The sequence below is a fragment of the Ipomoea triloba genome, chromosome 16, assembly GCF_003576645.1.
Source record: "Ipomoea triloba cultivar NCNSP0323 chromosome 16, ASM357664v1".
Classification (NCBI taxonomy): domain Eukaryota; kingdom Viridiplantae; phylum Streptophyta; class Magnoliopsida; order Solanales; family Convolvulaceae; genus Ipomoea; species Ipomoea triloba.
The window spans coordinates 14,317,842-14,334,338 of NC_044931.1; positions in this window are offsets into that span (position 1 = coordinate 14,317,842).

Below are 16,497 nucleotides of genomic sequence, written 5' to 3' on the forward strand. Positions count from 1 at the left end.
TATCGGAACTATACGAGTCCTAATTGGCCACATCCACACCCTTGGTCCGGAATGCCGAGGCCCGGGAGAAGTGGTTGACCAAGTGTTTGTTAAAATGTCCCATCTGACTGAGGAACAAGGAGTCCAAAGTTTGATGCCACTCGGAGATGGTGTCGTGTGCTCCCTTGATAGAAATGTAGTTGCATTGCCTAGAAGACCCTGTAGTAGTATCAAACTTGAGACCTAGATAGGACATTCATTTCCTTTCTTTCGTTAATTGATTACTTTTGTTTTACTTTTGTCAAACTCTTCACCATGACTTCTTTTGCTTAGAGTGAATCTTGTAACTAATGTCTCTTAACATCAAAAATGTTACACGCTTGATTCGATTCCAATTTTCCATCCTTGAGAACACGACAATCGGGGAACTTCTTCTCCGTTTTATCACTATCCACACCTCCCACTAAAATCAAAACATCAAAACTACAACCTCACTAATATACATAACTCTCAAGGAGATCAAAAGAGTCCCACTACAAGGCAATGAATGGCAAATCTTCTCCGTTCATATATCTTGTGTGGTTGATGTTTATCTTGATTTGCTTCTATTTACGACCAGGATAGTAGGTAAAGTTAGTGGATGTATAGGTTGCGAGATATCGGAACTATACGAGTCCTAATTGGCCACATCCACACCCTTGGTCCGGGATGCCGAGGCCCGGGAGAAGTGGTTGACCAAGTGTTTGTTAAAATGCCCCATCTGACTGAGGAACAAGGAGTCCAAAGTTTGATGCCACTCGGAGATGGTGTCGTGTGCTCCCTTGATAGAAATGTAGTTGCATTGCCTAGAAGACCCTGTAGTAGTATCAAACTTGAGACCTAGATAGGACATTCATTTCCTTTCTTTCGTTAATTGATTACTTTTGTTTTACTTTTGTCAAACTCTTCACCATGACTTCTTTTGCTTAGAGTGAATCTTGTAACTAATGTCTCTTAACATCAAAAATGTTACACGCTTGATTCGATTCCAATTTTCCATCCTTGAGAACACGACAATCGGGGAACTTCTTCTCCGTTTTATCACTATCCACACCTCCCACTAAAATCAAAACATCAAAACTACAACCTCACTAATATACATAACTCTCAAGGAGATCAAAAGAGTCCCACTACAAGGCAATGAATGGCAAATCTTCTCCGTTCATATATCTTGTGTGGTTGATGTTTATCTTGATTTGCTTCTATTTACGACCAGGATAGTAGGTAAAGTTAGTGGATGTATAGGTTGCGAGATAGCGGAACTATACGAGTCCTAATTGGCCACATCCACACCCTTGGTCCGGAATGCCGAGGCCCGGGAGAAGTGGTTGACCAAGTGTTTGTTAAAATGCCCCATCTGACTGAGGAACAAGGAGTCCAAAGTTTGATGCCACTCGGAGATGGTGTCGTGTGCTCCCTTGAGAGAAATGTAGTTGCATTGCCTAGAAGACCCTGTAGTAGTATCAAACTTGAGACCTAGATAGGACATTCATTTCCTTTCTTTCGTTAATTGATTACTTTTGTTTTACTTTTGTCAAACTCTTCACCATGACTTATTTTGCTTAGAGTGAATCTTGTAACTAATGTCTCTTAACATCAAAAATGTTACACGCTTGATTCGATTCCAATTTTCCATCCTTGAGAACACGACAATCGAGGAACTTCTTCTTCGTTTTATCACTATCCTCACCTCCCACTAAAATCAAAACATCAAAACTACAACCTCACTAATATACATAACTCTCAAGAAGATCAAAAGAGTCTCACTACAAGGCAATGAATGGCAAATCTTCTCCGTTCATATATCTTGTGTGGTTGATGTTTATCTTGATTTGCTTCTATTTACGACCAGGATAGTAGGTAAAGTTAGTGGATGTATAGGTTGCAAGATATCGGAACTATACGCGTCCTAATTGGCCACATCCACATAGATGGTTCGGGATGCCGAGGCCCGGGAGAAGTGGTTGACCAAGTGTTTGTTAAAATGCCCCATCTGACTGAGGAACAAGGAGTCCAAAGTTTGATGCCACTCGGAGATGATGTCGTCTGCTCCCTTGAGAGAAATGTAGTTGCATTGCCTAGAAGACCCTGTAGTAGTATCAAACTTGAGACCTAGATAGGACATTCATTTCCTTTCTTTCGTTAATTGATTACTTTTGTTTTACTTTTGTCAAACTCTTCAGCATGACTTCTTTTGCTTAGAGTGAATCTTGTAACTAATGTCTCTTAACATCAAAAATGTTACACGCTTGATTCGATTCCAATTTTCCATCCTTGAGAACACGACAATCGAGGAACTTCTTCTCCGTTTTATCACTATCCACACCTCCCACTAAAATCAAAACATCAAAACTACAACCTCACTAATATACATAACTCTCAAGGAGATCAAAAGAGTCCCACTACAAGGCAATGAATGGCAAATCTTCTCCGTTCATATATCTTGTGTGGTTGATGTTTATCTTGATTTGCTTCTATTTACGACCAGGATAGTAGGTAAAGTTAGTGGATGTATAGGTTGCGAGATATCGGAACTATACGAGTCCTAATTGGCCACATCCACACCCTTGGTCCGGGATGCCGAGGCCCGGGAGAAGTGGTTGACCAAGTGTTTGTTAAAATGCCCCATCTGACTGAGGAACAAGGAGTCCAAAGTTTGATGCCACTCGGAGATGGTGTCGTGTGCTCCCTTGATAGAAATGTAGTTGCATTGCCTAGAAGACCCTGTAGTAGTATCAAACTTGAGACCTAGATAGGACATTCATTTCCTTTCTTTCGTTAATTGATTACTTTTGTTTTACTTTTGTCAAACTCTTCAGCATGACTTCTTTTGCTTAGAGTGAATCTTGTAACTAATGTCTCTTAACATCAAAAATGTTACACGCTTGATTAGATTCCAATTTTCCATCCTTGAGAACACGACAATCGAGGAACTTCTTCTCCGTTTTATCACTATCCACACCTCCCACTAAAATCAAAACATCAAAACTACAACCTCACTAATATACATAACTCTCAAGGAGATCAAAAGAGTCCCACTACAAGGCAATGAATGGCAAATCTTCTCCGTTCATATATCTTGTGTGGTTGATGTTTATCTTGATTTGCTTCTATTTACGACCAGGATAGTAGGTAAAGTTAGTGGATGTATAGGTTGCGAGATATCGGAACTATACGAGTCCTAATTGGCCACATCCACATAGTTGGTTCGGGATGCCGAGGCCCGGGAGAAGTGGTTGACCAAGTGTTTGTTAAAATGCCCCATCTGACTGAGGAACAAGGAGTCCAAAGTTTGATGCCACTCGGAGATGGTGTCGTGTGCTCCCTTGATAGAAATGTAGTTGCATTGCCTAGAAGACCCTGTAGTAGTATCAAACTTGAGACCTAGATAGGACATTCATTTCCTTTCTTTCGTTAATTGATTACTTTTGTTTTACTTTTGTCAAACTCTTCACCATGACTTCTTTTGCTTAGAGTGAATGTTGTAACTAATGTCTCTTAACATCAAAAATGTTACACGCTTGATTCGATTCCAATTTTCCATCCTTGAGAACACGACAATCGAGGAACTTCTTCTCCGATTTATCACTATCCACACCTCCCACTAAAATCAAAACATCAAAACTACAACCTCACTAATATACATAACTCTCAAGCAGATCAAAAGAGTCCCACTACAAGGCAATGAATGGCAAATCTTCTCCGTTCATATATCTTGTGTGGTTGATGTTTATCTTGATTTGCTTCTATTTACGACCAGGATAGTAGGTAAAGTTAGTGGATGTATAGGTTGCGAGATATCGGAACTATACGAGTCCTAATTGGCCACATCCACACCCTTGGTCCGGGATGCCGAGGCCCGGGAGAAGTGGTTGACCAAGTGTTTGTTAAAATGCCCCATCTGACTGAGGAACAAGGAGTCCAAAGTTTGATGCCACTCGGAGATGGTGTCGTGTGCTCCCTTGATAGAAATGTAGTTGCATTGCCTAGAAGACCCTGTAGTAGTATCAAACTTGAGACCTAGATAGGACATTCATTTCCTTTCTTTCGTTAATTGATTACTTTTGTTTTACTTTTGTCAAACTCTTCACCATGACTTCTTTTGCTTAGAGTGAATCTTGTAACTAATGTCTCTTAACATCAAAAATGTTACACGCTTGATTCGATTCCAATTTTCCATCCTTGAGAACACGACAATCGAGGAACTTCTTCTCCGTTTTATCACTATCCACACCTCCCACTAAAATCAAAACATCAAAACTACAACCTCACTAATATACATAATTCTCAAGCAGATCAAAAGAGTCCCACTACGAGGCAATGAATGGCAAATCTTCTCCGTTCATATATCTTGTGTGGTTGATGTTTATCTTGATTTGCTTCTATTTACGACCAGGATAGTAGGTAAAGTTAGTGGATGTATAGGTTGCGAGATATCGGAACTATACGAGTCCTAATTGGCCACATCCACACCCTTGGTCCGGGATGCCGAGGCCCGGGAGAAATGGTTGACAAAGTGTTTGTTAAAATTCCCCATCTGACTGAGGAACAAGGAGTCCAAAGTTTGATGCCACTCGGAGATGGTGTCGTGTGCTCCCTTGATAGAAATGTAGTTGCATTGCCTAGAAGACCCTGTAGTAGTATCAAACTTGAGACCTAGATAGGACATTCATTTCCTTTCTTTCGTTAATTGATTACTTTTGTTTTACTTTTGTCAAACTCTTCACCATGACTTCTTTTGCTTAGAGTGAATCTTGTAACTAATGTCTCTTAACATCAAAAATGTTACACGCTTGATTCGATTCCAATTTTCCATCCTTGAGAACACGACAATCGAGGAACTTCTTCTCCGTTTTATCACTATCCACACCTCCCACTAAAATCAAAACATCAAAACTACAACCTCACTAATATACATAACTCTCAAGGAGATCAAAAGAGTCCCACTACAAGGCAATGAATGGCAAATCTTCTCTGTTCATATATCTTGTGTGGTTGATGTTTATCTTGATTTGCTTCTATTTACGACCAGGATAGTAGGTAAAGTTAGTGGATGTATAGGTTGCGAGATATCGGAACTATACGAGTCCTAATTGGACACATCCACACCCTTGGTCCGGAATGCCGAGGCCCGGGAGAAGTGGTTGACCAAGTGTTTGTTAAAATGCCCCATCTGACTGAGGAACAAGGAGTCCAAAGTTTGATGCCACTCGGAGATGGTGTCGTGTGCTCCCTTGATAGAAATGTAGTTGCATTGCCTAGAACACCCTGTAGTAGTATCAAACTTGAGACCTAGATAGGACATTCATTTCCTTTCTTTCGTTAATTGATTACTTTTGTTTTACTTTTGTCAAACTCTTCACCATGACTTCTTTTGCTTAGAGTGAATCTTGTAACTAATGTCTCTTAACATCAAAAATGTTACACGCTTGATTCGGTTCCAATTTTCCATCCTTGAGAACACGATAATCGAGGAACTTCTTCTCCGTTTTATCACTATCCACACCTCCCACTAAAATCAAAACATCAAAACTACAACCTCACTAATATACATAACTCTCAAGGAGATCAAAAGAGTCCCACTACAAGGCAATGAATGGCAAATCTTCTCCGTTCATATATCTTGTGTGGTTGATGTTTATCTTGATTTGCTTCTATTTACGACCAGGATAGTAGGTAAAGTTAGTGGATGTATAGGTTGCGAGATATCGGAACTATACGAGTCCTAATTGGCCACATCCACACCCTTGGTCCGGAATGCCGAGGCCCGGGAGAAGTGGTTGACCAAGTGTTTGTTAAAATGCCCCATCTGACTGAGGAACAAGGAGTCCAAAGTTTGATGCCACTCGGAGATGGTGTCGTGTGCTCCCTTGATAGAAATGTAGTTGCATTGCCTAGAACACCCTGTAGTAGTATCAAACTTGAGACCTAGATAGGACATTCATTTCCTTTCTTTCGTTAATTGATTACTTTTGTTTTACTTTTGTCAAACTCTTCACCATGACTTCTTTTGCTTAGAGTGAATCTTGTAACTAATGTCTCTTAACATCAAAAATGTTACACGCTTGATTCGGTTCTAATTTTCCATCCTTGAGAACACGACAATCGAGGAACTTCTTCTCCGTTTTATCACTATCCACACCTCCCACTAAAATCAAAACATCAAAACTACAACCTCACTAATATACATAACTCTCGAGGAGATCAAAAGAGTCCCACTACAAGGCAATGAATGGCAAATCTTCTCCGTTCATATATCGTGTGTGGTTGATGTTTATCTTGATTTGCTTCTATTTACGACCAGGATAGTAGGTAAAGTTAGTGGATGTATAGGTTGCGAGATATCGGAACTATACGAGTCCTAATTGGCCACATCCACACCCTTGGTCCAGAATGCCGAGGCCCGGGACAAGTGGTTGACCAAGTGTTTGTTAAAATGCCCCATCTGACTGAGGAACAAGGAGTCCAAAGTTTGATGCCACTCGGAGATGGTGTCGTGTGCTCCCTTGATAGAAATGTAGTTGCATTGCCTAGAAGACCCTGTAGTAGTATCAAACTTGAGACCTAGATAGGACATTCATTTCCTTTCTTTCGTTAATTGATTACTTTTGTTTTACTTTTGTCAAACTCTTCACCATGACTTCTTTTGCTTAGAGTGAATCTTGTAACTAATGTCTCTTAACATCAAAAATGTTACACGCTTGATTCGATTCCAATTTTCCATCCTTGAGAACACGACAATCGAGGAACTTCTTCTCCGTTTTATCACTATCCACACCTCCCACTAAAATCAAAACATCAAAACTACAACCTCACTAATATACATAACTCTCAAGGAGATCAAAAGAGTCCCACTACAAGGCAATGAATGGCAAATCTTCTCCGTTCATATATCTTGTGTGGTTGATGTTTATCTTGATTTGCTTCTATTTACGACCAGGATAGTAGGTAAAGTTAGTGGATGTATAGGTTGCGAGATATCGGAACTATACGAGTCCTAATTGGCCAAATCCGCACCCTTGGTCCGGGATGCCGAGGCCCGGGAGCAATGGTTGACCAAGTGTTTGATAAAATTCCCCATCTGACTAAGGAACAAGGAGTCCAAAGTTTGATGCCACTCGGAGATGGTGTCGTGTGCTCCCTTGATAGAAATGTAGTTGCATTGCCTAGAAGACCCTGTAGTAGTATCAAACTTGAGACCTAGATAGGACATTCATTTCCTTTCTTTCGTTAATTGATTACTTTTGTTTTACTTTTGTCAAACTCTTCACCATGACTTCTTTTGCTCAGAGTGAATCTTGTAACTAATGTCTCTTAACATCAAAAATGTTACACGCTTGATTCGATTCCAATTTTCCATCCTTGAGAACACGACAATCGAGGAACTTCTTCTCCGTTTTATCACTATCCACACCTCCCACTAAAATCAAAACATCAAAACTACAACCTCACTAATATACATAACTCTCAAGCAGATCAAAAGAGTCCCACTACAAGGCAATGAATGGCAAATCTTCTCCGTTCATATATCTTGTGTGGTTGATGTTTATCTTGATTTGCTTCTATTTACGACCAGGATAGTAGGTAAAGTTAGTGGATGTATAGGTTGCGAGATATCGGAACTATACGAGTCCTAATTGGCCACATCCACACACTTGGTCCGAAATGTCGAGGCCCGGGAGAAGTGGTTGACCAAGTGTTTGTTAAAATGCCCCATCTGACTGAGGAACAAGGAGTCCAAAGTTTGATGCCACTCGGAGATGGTGTCGTGTGCTCCCTTGATAGAAATGTAGTTGCATTGCCTAGAAGACCCTGTAGTAGTATCAAACTTGAGACCTAGATAGGACATTCATTTCCTTTCTTTCGTTAATTGATTACTTTTGTTTTACTTTTGTCAAACTCTTCACCATGACTTCTTTTGCTTAGAGTGAATCTTGTAACTAATGTCTCTTAACATCAAAAATGTTACACGCTTGATTCGGTTCCAATTTTCCATCCTTGAGAACACGACAATCGAGGAACTTCTTCTCCGTTTTATCACTATCCACACCTCCCACTAAAATCAAAACATCAAAACTACAACCTCACTAATATACATAACTCTCAAGCAGATCAAAAGAGTCCCACTACAAGGCAATGAATGGCAAATCTTCTCCGTTCATATATCTTGTGTGGTTGATGTTTATCTTGATTTGCTTCTATTTACGATATCGGAACTATACGAGTCCTAATTGGCCACATCCACACCCTTGGTCCGGGATGCCGAGGCCCGGGAGAAATGGTTGACCAAGTGTTTGTTAAATGCCGAGGCCCGGGAGAAATGGTTGACCAAGTGTTTGTTAAAATTCCCCATCTGACTGAGGAACAAGGAGTCCAAAGTTTGATGCCACTCGGAGATGTTGTCGTGTGCTCCCTTGATAAAAATGTAGTTGCATTGCCTAGAAGACCCTGTAGTAGTATCAAACTTGAGACCTAGATAGGACATTCATTTCCTTTCTTTCGTTAATTGATTACTTTTGTTTTACTTTTGTCAAACTCTTCACCATGACTTCTTTTGCTTAGAGTGAATCTTGTAACTAATGTCTCTTAACATCAAAAATGTTACACGCTTGATTCGATTCCAATTTTCCATCCTTGAGAACACGACAATCGGGGAACTTCTTCTCCGTTTTATCACTATCCACACCTCCCACTAAAATCAAAACATCAAAACTACAACCTCACTAATATACATAACTCTCAAGGAGATCAAAAGAGTCCCACTACAAGGCAATGAATGGCAAATCTTCTCCGTTCATATATCTTGTGTGGTTGATGTTTATCTTGATTTGCTTCTATTTACGACCAGGATAGTAGGTAAAGTTAGTGGATGTATAGGTTGCGAGATATCGGAACTATACGAGTCCTAATTGGCCACATCCACACCCTTGGTCCGGGATGCCGAGGCCCGGGAGAAGTGGTTGACCAAGTGTTTGTTAAAATGCCCCATCTGACTGAGGAACAAGGAGTCCAAAGTTTGATGCCACTCGGAGATGGTGTCGTGTGCTCCCTTGATAGAAATGTAGTTGCATTGCCTAGAACACCCTGTAGTAGTATCAAACTTGAGACCTAGATAGGACATTCATTTCCTTTCTTTCGTTAATTGATTACTTTTGTTTTACTTTTGTCAAACTCTTCACCATGACTTCTTTTGCTTAGAGTGAATCTTGTAACTAATGTCTCTTAACATCAAAAATGTTACACGCTTGATTCGATTCCAATTTTCCATCCTTGAGAACACGACAATCGGGGAACTTCTTCTCCGTTTTATCACTATCCACACCTCCCACTAAAATCAAAACATCAAAACTACAACCTCACTAATATACATAACTCTCAAGGAGATCAAAAGAGTCCCACTACAAGGCAATGAATGGCAAATCTTCTCCGTTCATATATCTTGTGTGGTTGATGTTTATCTTGATTTGCTTCTATTTACGACCAGGATAGTAGGTAAAGTTAGTGGATGTATAGGTTGCGAGATATCGGAACTATACGAGTCCTAATTGGCCACATCCACACCCTTGGTCCGGGATGCCGAGGCCCGGGAGAAGTGGTTGACCAAGTGTTTGTTAAAATGCCCCATCTGACTGAGGAACAAGGAGTCCAAAGTTTGATGCCACTCGGAGATGGTGTCGTGTGCTCCCTTGATAGAAATGTAGTTGCATTGCCTAGAAGACCCTGTAGTAGTATCAAACTTGAGACCTAGATAGGACATTCATTTCCTTTCTTTCGTTAATTGATTACTTTTGTTTTACTTTTGTCAAACTCTTCACCATGACTTCTTTTGCTTAGAGTGAATCTTGTAACTAATGTCTCTTAACATCAAAAATGTTACACGCTTGATTCGATTCCAATTTTCCATCCTTGAGAACACGACAATCGGGGAACTTCTTCTCCGTTTTATCACTATCCACACCTCCCACTAAAATCAAAACATCAAAACTACAACCTCACTAATATACATAACTCTCAAGGAGATCAAAAGAGTCCCACTACAAGGCAATGAATGGCAAATCTTCTCCGTTCATATATCTTGTGTGGTTGATGTTTATCTTGATTTGCTTCTATTTACGACCAGGATAGTAGGTAAAGTTAGTGGATGTATAGGTTGCGAGATATCGGAACTATACGAGTCCTAATTGGCCACATCCACACCCTTGGTCCGGGATGCCGAGGCCCGGGAGAAGTGGTTGACCAAGTGTTTGTTAAAATGCCCCATCTGACTGAGGAACAAGGAGTCCAAAGTTTGATGCCACTCGGAGATGGTGTCGTGTGCTCCCTTGATAGAAATGTAGTTGCATTGCCTAGAAGACCCTGTAGTAGTATCAAACTTGAGACCTAGATAGGACATTCATTTCCTTTCTTTCGTTAATTGATTACTTTTGTTTTACTTTTGTCAAACTCTTCACCATGACTTCTTTTGCTTAGAGTGAATCTTGTAACTAATGTCTCTTAACATCAAAAATGTTACACGCTTGATTCGATTCCAATTTTCCATCCTTGAGAACACGACAATCGGGGAACTTCTTCTCCGTTTTATCACTATCCACACCTCCCACTAAAATCAAAACATCAAAACTACAACCTCACTAATATACATAACTCTCAAGGAGATCAAAAGAGTCCCACTACAAGGCAATGAATGGCAAATCTTCTCCGTTCATATATCTTGTGTGGTTGATGTTTATCTTGATTTGCTTCTATTTACGACCAGGATAGTAGGTAAAGTTAGTGGATGTATAGGTTGCGAGATATCGGAACTATACGAGTCCTAATTGGCCACATCCACACCCTTGGTCCGGGATGCCGAGGCCCGGGAGAAGTGGTTGACCAAGTGTTTGTTAAAATGCCCCATCTGACTGAGGAACAAGGAGTCCAAAGTTTGATGCCACTCGGAGATGGTGTCGTGTGCTCCCTTGATAGAAATGTAGTTGCATTGCCTAGAAGACCCTGTAGTAGTATCAAACTTGAGACCTAGATAGGACATTCATTTCCTTTCTTTCGTTAATTGATTACTTTTGTTTTACTTTTGTCAAACTCTTCACCATGACTTCTTTTGCTTAGAGTGAATCTTGTAACTAATGTCTCTTAACATCAAAAATGTTACACGCTTGATTCGATTCCAATTTTCCATCCTTGAGAACACGACAATCGGGGAACTTCTTCTCCGTTTTATCACTATCCACACCTCCCACTAAAATCAAAACATCAAAACTACAACCTCACTAATATACATAACTCTCAAGGAGATCAAAAGAGTCCCACTACAAGGCAATGAATGGCAAATCTTCTCCGTTCATATATCTTGTGTGGTTGATGTTTATCTTGATTTGCTTCTATTTACGACCAGGATAGTAGGTAAAGTTAGTGGATGTATAGGTTGCGAGATATCGGAACTATACGAGTCCTAATTGGCCACATCCACACCCTTGGTCCGGGATGCCGAGGCCCGGGAGAAGTGGTTGACCAAGTGTTTGTTAAAATGCCCCATCTGACTGAGGAACAAGGAGTCCAAAGTTTGATGCCACTCGGAGATGGTGTCGTGTGCTCCCTTGATAGAAATGTAGTTGCATTGCCTAGAAGACCCTGTAGTAGTATCAAACTTGAGACCTAGATAGGACATTCATTTCCTTTCTTTCGTTAATTGATTACTTTTGTTTTACTTTTGTCAAACTCTTCACCATGACTTCTTTTGCTTAGAGTGAATCTTGTAACTAATGTCTCTTAACATCAAAAATGTTACACGCTTGATTCGATTCCAATTTTCCATCCTTGAGAACACGACAATCGGGGAACTTCTTCTCCGTTTTATCACTATCCACACCTCCCACTAAAATCAAAACATCAAAACTACAACCTCACTAATATACATAACTCTCAAGGAGATCAAAAGAGTCCCACTACAAGGCAATGAATGGCAAATCTTCTCCGTTCATATATCTTGTGTGGTTGATGTTTATCTTGATTTGCTTCTATTTACGACCAGGATAGTAGGTAAAGTTAGTGGATGTATAGGTTGCGAGATATCGGAACTATACGAGTCCTAATTGGCCACATCCACACCCTTGGTCCGGGATGCCGAGGCCCGGGAGAAGTGGTTGACCAAGTGTTTGTTAAAATGCCCCATCTGACTGAGGAACAAGGAGTCCAAAGTTTGATGCCACTCGGAGATGGTGTCGTGTGCTCCCTTGATAGAAATGTAGTTGCATTGCCTAGAAGACCCTGTAGTAGTATCAAACTTGAGACCTAGATAGGACATTCATTTCCTTTCTTTCGTTAATTGATTACTTTTGTTTTACTTTTGTCAAACTCTTCACCATGACTTCTTTTGCTTAGAGTGAATCTTGTAACTAATGTCTCTTAACATCAAAAATGTTACACGCTTGATTCGATTCCAATTTTCCATCCTTGAGAACACGACAATCGGGGAACTTCTTCTCCGTTTTATCACTATCCACACCTCCCACTAAAATCAAAACATCAAAACTACAACCTCACTAATATACATAACTCTCAAGGAGATCAAAAGAGTCCCACTACAAGGCAATGAATGGCAAATCTTCTCCGTTCATATATCTTGTGTGGTTGATGTTTATCTTGATTTGCTTCTATTTACGACCAGGATAGTAGGTAAAGTTAGTGGATGTATAGGTTGCGAGATATCGGAACTATACGAGTCCTAATTGGCCACATCCACACCCTTGGTCCGGGATGCCGAGGCCCGGGAGAAGTGGTTGACCAAGTGTTTGTTAAAATGCCCCATCTGACTGAGGAACAAGGAGTCCAAAGTTTGATGCCACTCGGAGATGGTGTCGTGTGCTCCCTTGATAGAAATGTAGTTGCATTGCCTAGAAGACCCTGTAGTAGTATCAAACTTGAGACCTAGATAGGACATTCATTTCCTTTCTTTCGTTAATTGATTACTTTTGTTTTACTTTTGTCAAACTCTTCACCATGACTTCTTTTGCTTAGAGTGAATCTTGTAACTAATGTCTCTTAACATCAAAAATGTTACACGCTTGATTCGATTCCAATTTTCCATCCTTGAGAACACGACAATCGGGGAACTTCTTCTCCGTTTTATCACTATCCACACCTCCCACTAAAATCAAAACATCAAAACTACAACCTCACTAATATACATAACTCTCAAGGAGATCAAAAGAGTCCCACTACAAGGCAATGAATGGCAAATCTTCTCCGTTCATATATCTTGTGTGGTTGATGTTTATCTTGATTTGCTTCTATTTACGACCAGGATAGTAGGTAAAGTTAGTGGATGTATAGGTTGCGAGATATCGGAACTATACGAGTCCTAATTGGCCACATCCACACCCTTGGTCCGGGATGCCGAGGCCCGGGAGAAGTGGTTGACCAAGTGTTTGTTAAAATGCCCCATCTGACTGAGGAACAAGGAGTCCAAAGTTTGATGCCACTCGGAGATGGTGTCGTGTGCTCCCTTGATAGAAATGTAGTTGCATTGCCTAGAAGACCCTGTAGTAGTATCAAACTTGAGACCTAGATAGGACATTCATTTCCTTTCTTTCGTTAATTGATTACTTTTGTTTTACTTTTGTCAAACTCTTCACCATGACTTCTTTTGCTTAGAGTGAATCTTGTAACTAATGTCTCTTAACATCAAAAATGTTACACGCTTGATTCGATTCCAATTTTCCATCCTTGAGAACACGACAATCGGGGAACTTCTTCTCCGTTTTATCACTATCCACACCTCCCACTAAAATCAAAACATCAAAACTACAACCTCACTAATATACATAACTCTCAAGGAGATCAAAAGAGTCCCACTACAAGGCAATGAATGGCAAATCTTCTCCGTTCATATATCTTGTGTGGTTGATGTTTATCTTGATTTGCTTCTATTTACGACCAGGATAGTAGGTAAAGTTAGTGGATGTATAGGTTGCGAGATATCGGAACTATACGAGTCCTAATTGGCCACATCCACACCCTTGGTCCGGGATGCCGAGGCCCGGGAGAAGTGGTTGACCAAGTGTTTGTTAAAATGCCCCATCTGACTGAGGAACAAGGAGTCCAAAGTTTGATGCCACTCGGAGATGGTGTCGTGTGCTCCCTTGATAGAAATGTAGTTGCATTGCCTAGAAGACCCTGTAGTAGTATCAAACTTGAGACCTAGATAGGACATTCATTTCCTTTCTTTCGTTAATTGATTACTTTTGTTTTACTTTTGTCAAACTCTTCACCATGACTTCTTTTGCTTAGAGTGAATCTTGTAACTAATGTCTCTTAACATCAAAAATGTTACACGCTTGATTCGATTCCAATTTTCCATCCTTGAGAACACGACAATCGGGGAACTTCTTCTCCGTTTTATCACTATCCACACCTCCCACTAAAATCAAAACATCAAAACTACAACCTCACTAATATACATAACTCTCAAGGAGATCAAAAGAGTCCCACTACAAGGCAATGAATGGCAAATCTTCTCCGTTCATATATCTTGTGTGGTTGATGTTTATCTTGATTTGCTTCTATTTACGACCAGGATAGTAGGTAAAGTTAGTGGATGTATAGGTTGCGAGATATCGGAACTATACGAGTCCTAATTGGCCACATCCACACCCTTGGTCCGGGATGCCGAGGCCCGGGAGAAGTGGTTGACCAAGTGTTTGTTAAAATGCCCCATCTGACTGAGGAACAAGGAGTCCAAAGTTTGATGCCACTCGGAGATGGTGTCGTGTGCTCCCTTGATAGAAATGTAGTTGCATTGCCTAGAAGACCCTGTAGTAGTATCAAACTTGAGACCTAGATAGGACATTCATTTCCTTTCTTTCGTTAATTGATTACTTTTGTTTTACTTTTGTCAAACTCTTCACCATGACTTCTTTTGCTTAGAGTGAATCTTGTAACTAATGTCTCTTAACATCAAAAATGTTACACGCTTGATTCGATTCCAATTTTCCATCCTTGAGAACACGACAATCGGGGAACTTCTTCTCCGTTTTATCACTATCCACACCTCCCACTAAAATCAAAACATCAAAACTACAACCTCACTAATATACATAACTCTCAAGGAGATCAAAAGAGTCCCACTACAAGGCAATGAATGGCAAATCTTCTCCGTTCATATATCTTGTGTGGTTGATGTTTATCTTGATTTGCTTCTATTTACGACCAGGATAGTAGGTAAAGTTAGTGGATGTATAGGTTGCGAGATATCGGAACTATACGAGTCCTAATTGGCCACATCCACACCCTTGGTCCGGGATGCCGAGGCCCGGGAGAAGTGGTTGACCAAGTGTTTGTTAAAATGCCCCATCTGACTGAGGAACAAGGAGTCCAAAGTTTGATGCCACTCGGAGATGGTGTCGTGTGCTCCCTTGATAGAAATGTAGTTGCATTGCCTAGAAGACCCTGTAGTAGTATCAAACTTGAGACCTAGATAGGACATTCATTTCCTTTCTTTCGTTAATTGATTACTTTTGTTTTACTTTTGTCAAACTCTTCACCATGACTTCTTTTGCTTAGAGTGAATCTTGTAACTAATGTCTCTTAACATCAAAAATGTTACACGCTTGATTCGATTCCAATTTTCCATCCTTGAGAACACGACAATCGGGGAACTTCTTCTCCGTTTTATCACTATCCACACCTCCCACTAAAATCAAAACATCAAAACTACAACCTCACTAATATACATAACTCTCAAGGAGATCAAAAGAGTCCCACTACAAGGCAATGAATGGCAAATCTTCTCCGTTCATATATCTTGTGTGGTTGATGTTTATCTTGATTTGCTTCTATTTACGACCAGGATAGTAGGTAAAGTTAGTGGATGTATAGGTTGCGAGATATCGGAACTATACGAGTCCTAATTGGCCACATCCACACCCTTGGTCCGGGATGCCGAGGCCCGGGAGAAGTGGTTGACCAAGTGTTTGTTAAAATGCCCCATCTGACTGAGGAACAAGGAGTCCAAAGTTTGATGCCACTCGGAGATGGTGTCGTGTGCTCCCTTGATAGAAATGTAGTTGCATTGCCTAGAAGACCCTGTAGTAGTATCAAACTTGAGACCTAGATAGGACATTCATTTCCTTTCTTTCGTTAATTGATTACTTTTGTTTTACTTTTGTCAAACTCTTCACCATGACTTCTTTTGCTTAGAGTGAATCTTGTAACTAATGTCTCTTAACATCAAAAATGTTACACGCTTGATTCGATTCCAATTTTCCATCCTTGAGAACACGACAATCGGGGAACTTCTTCTCCGTTTTATCACTATCCACACCTCCCACTAAAATCAAAACATCAAAACTACAACCTCACTAATATACATAACTCTCAAGGAGATCAAAAGAGTCCCACTACAAGGCAATGAATGGCAAATCTTCTCCGTTCATATATCTTGTGTGGTTGATGTTTATCTTGATTTGCTTCTATTTACGACCA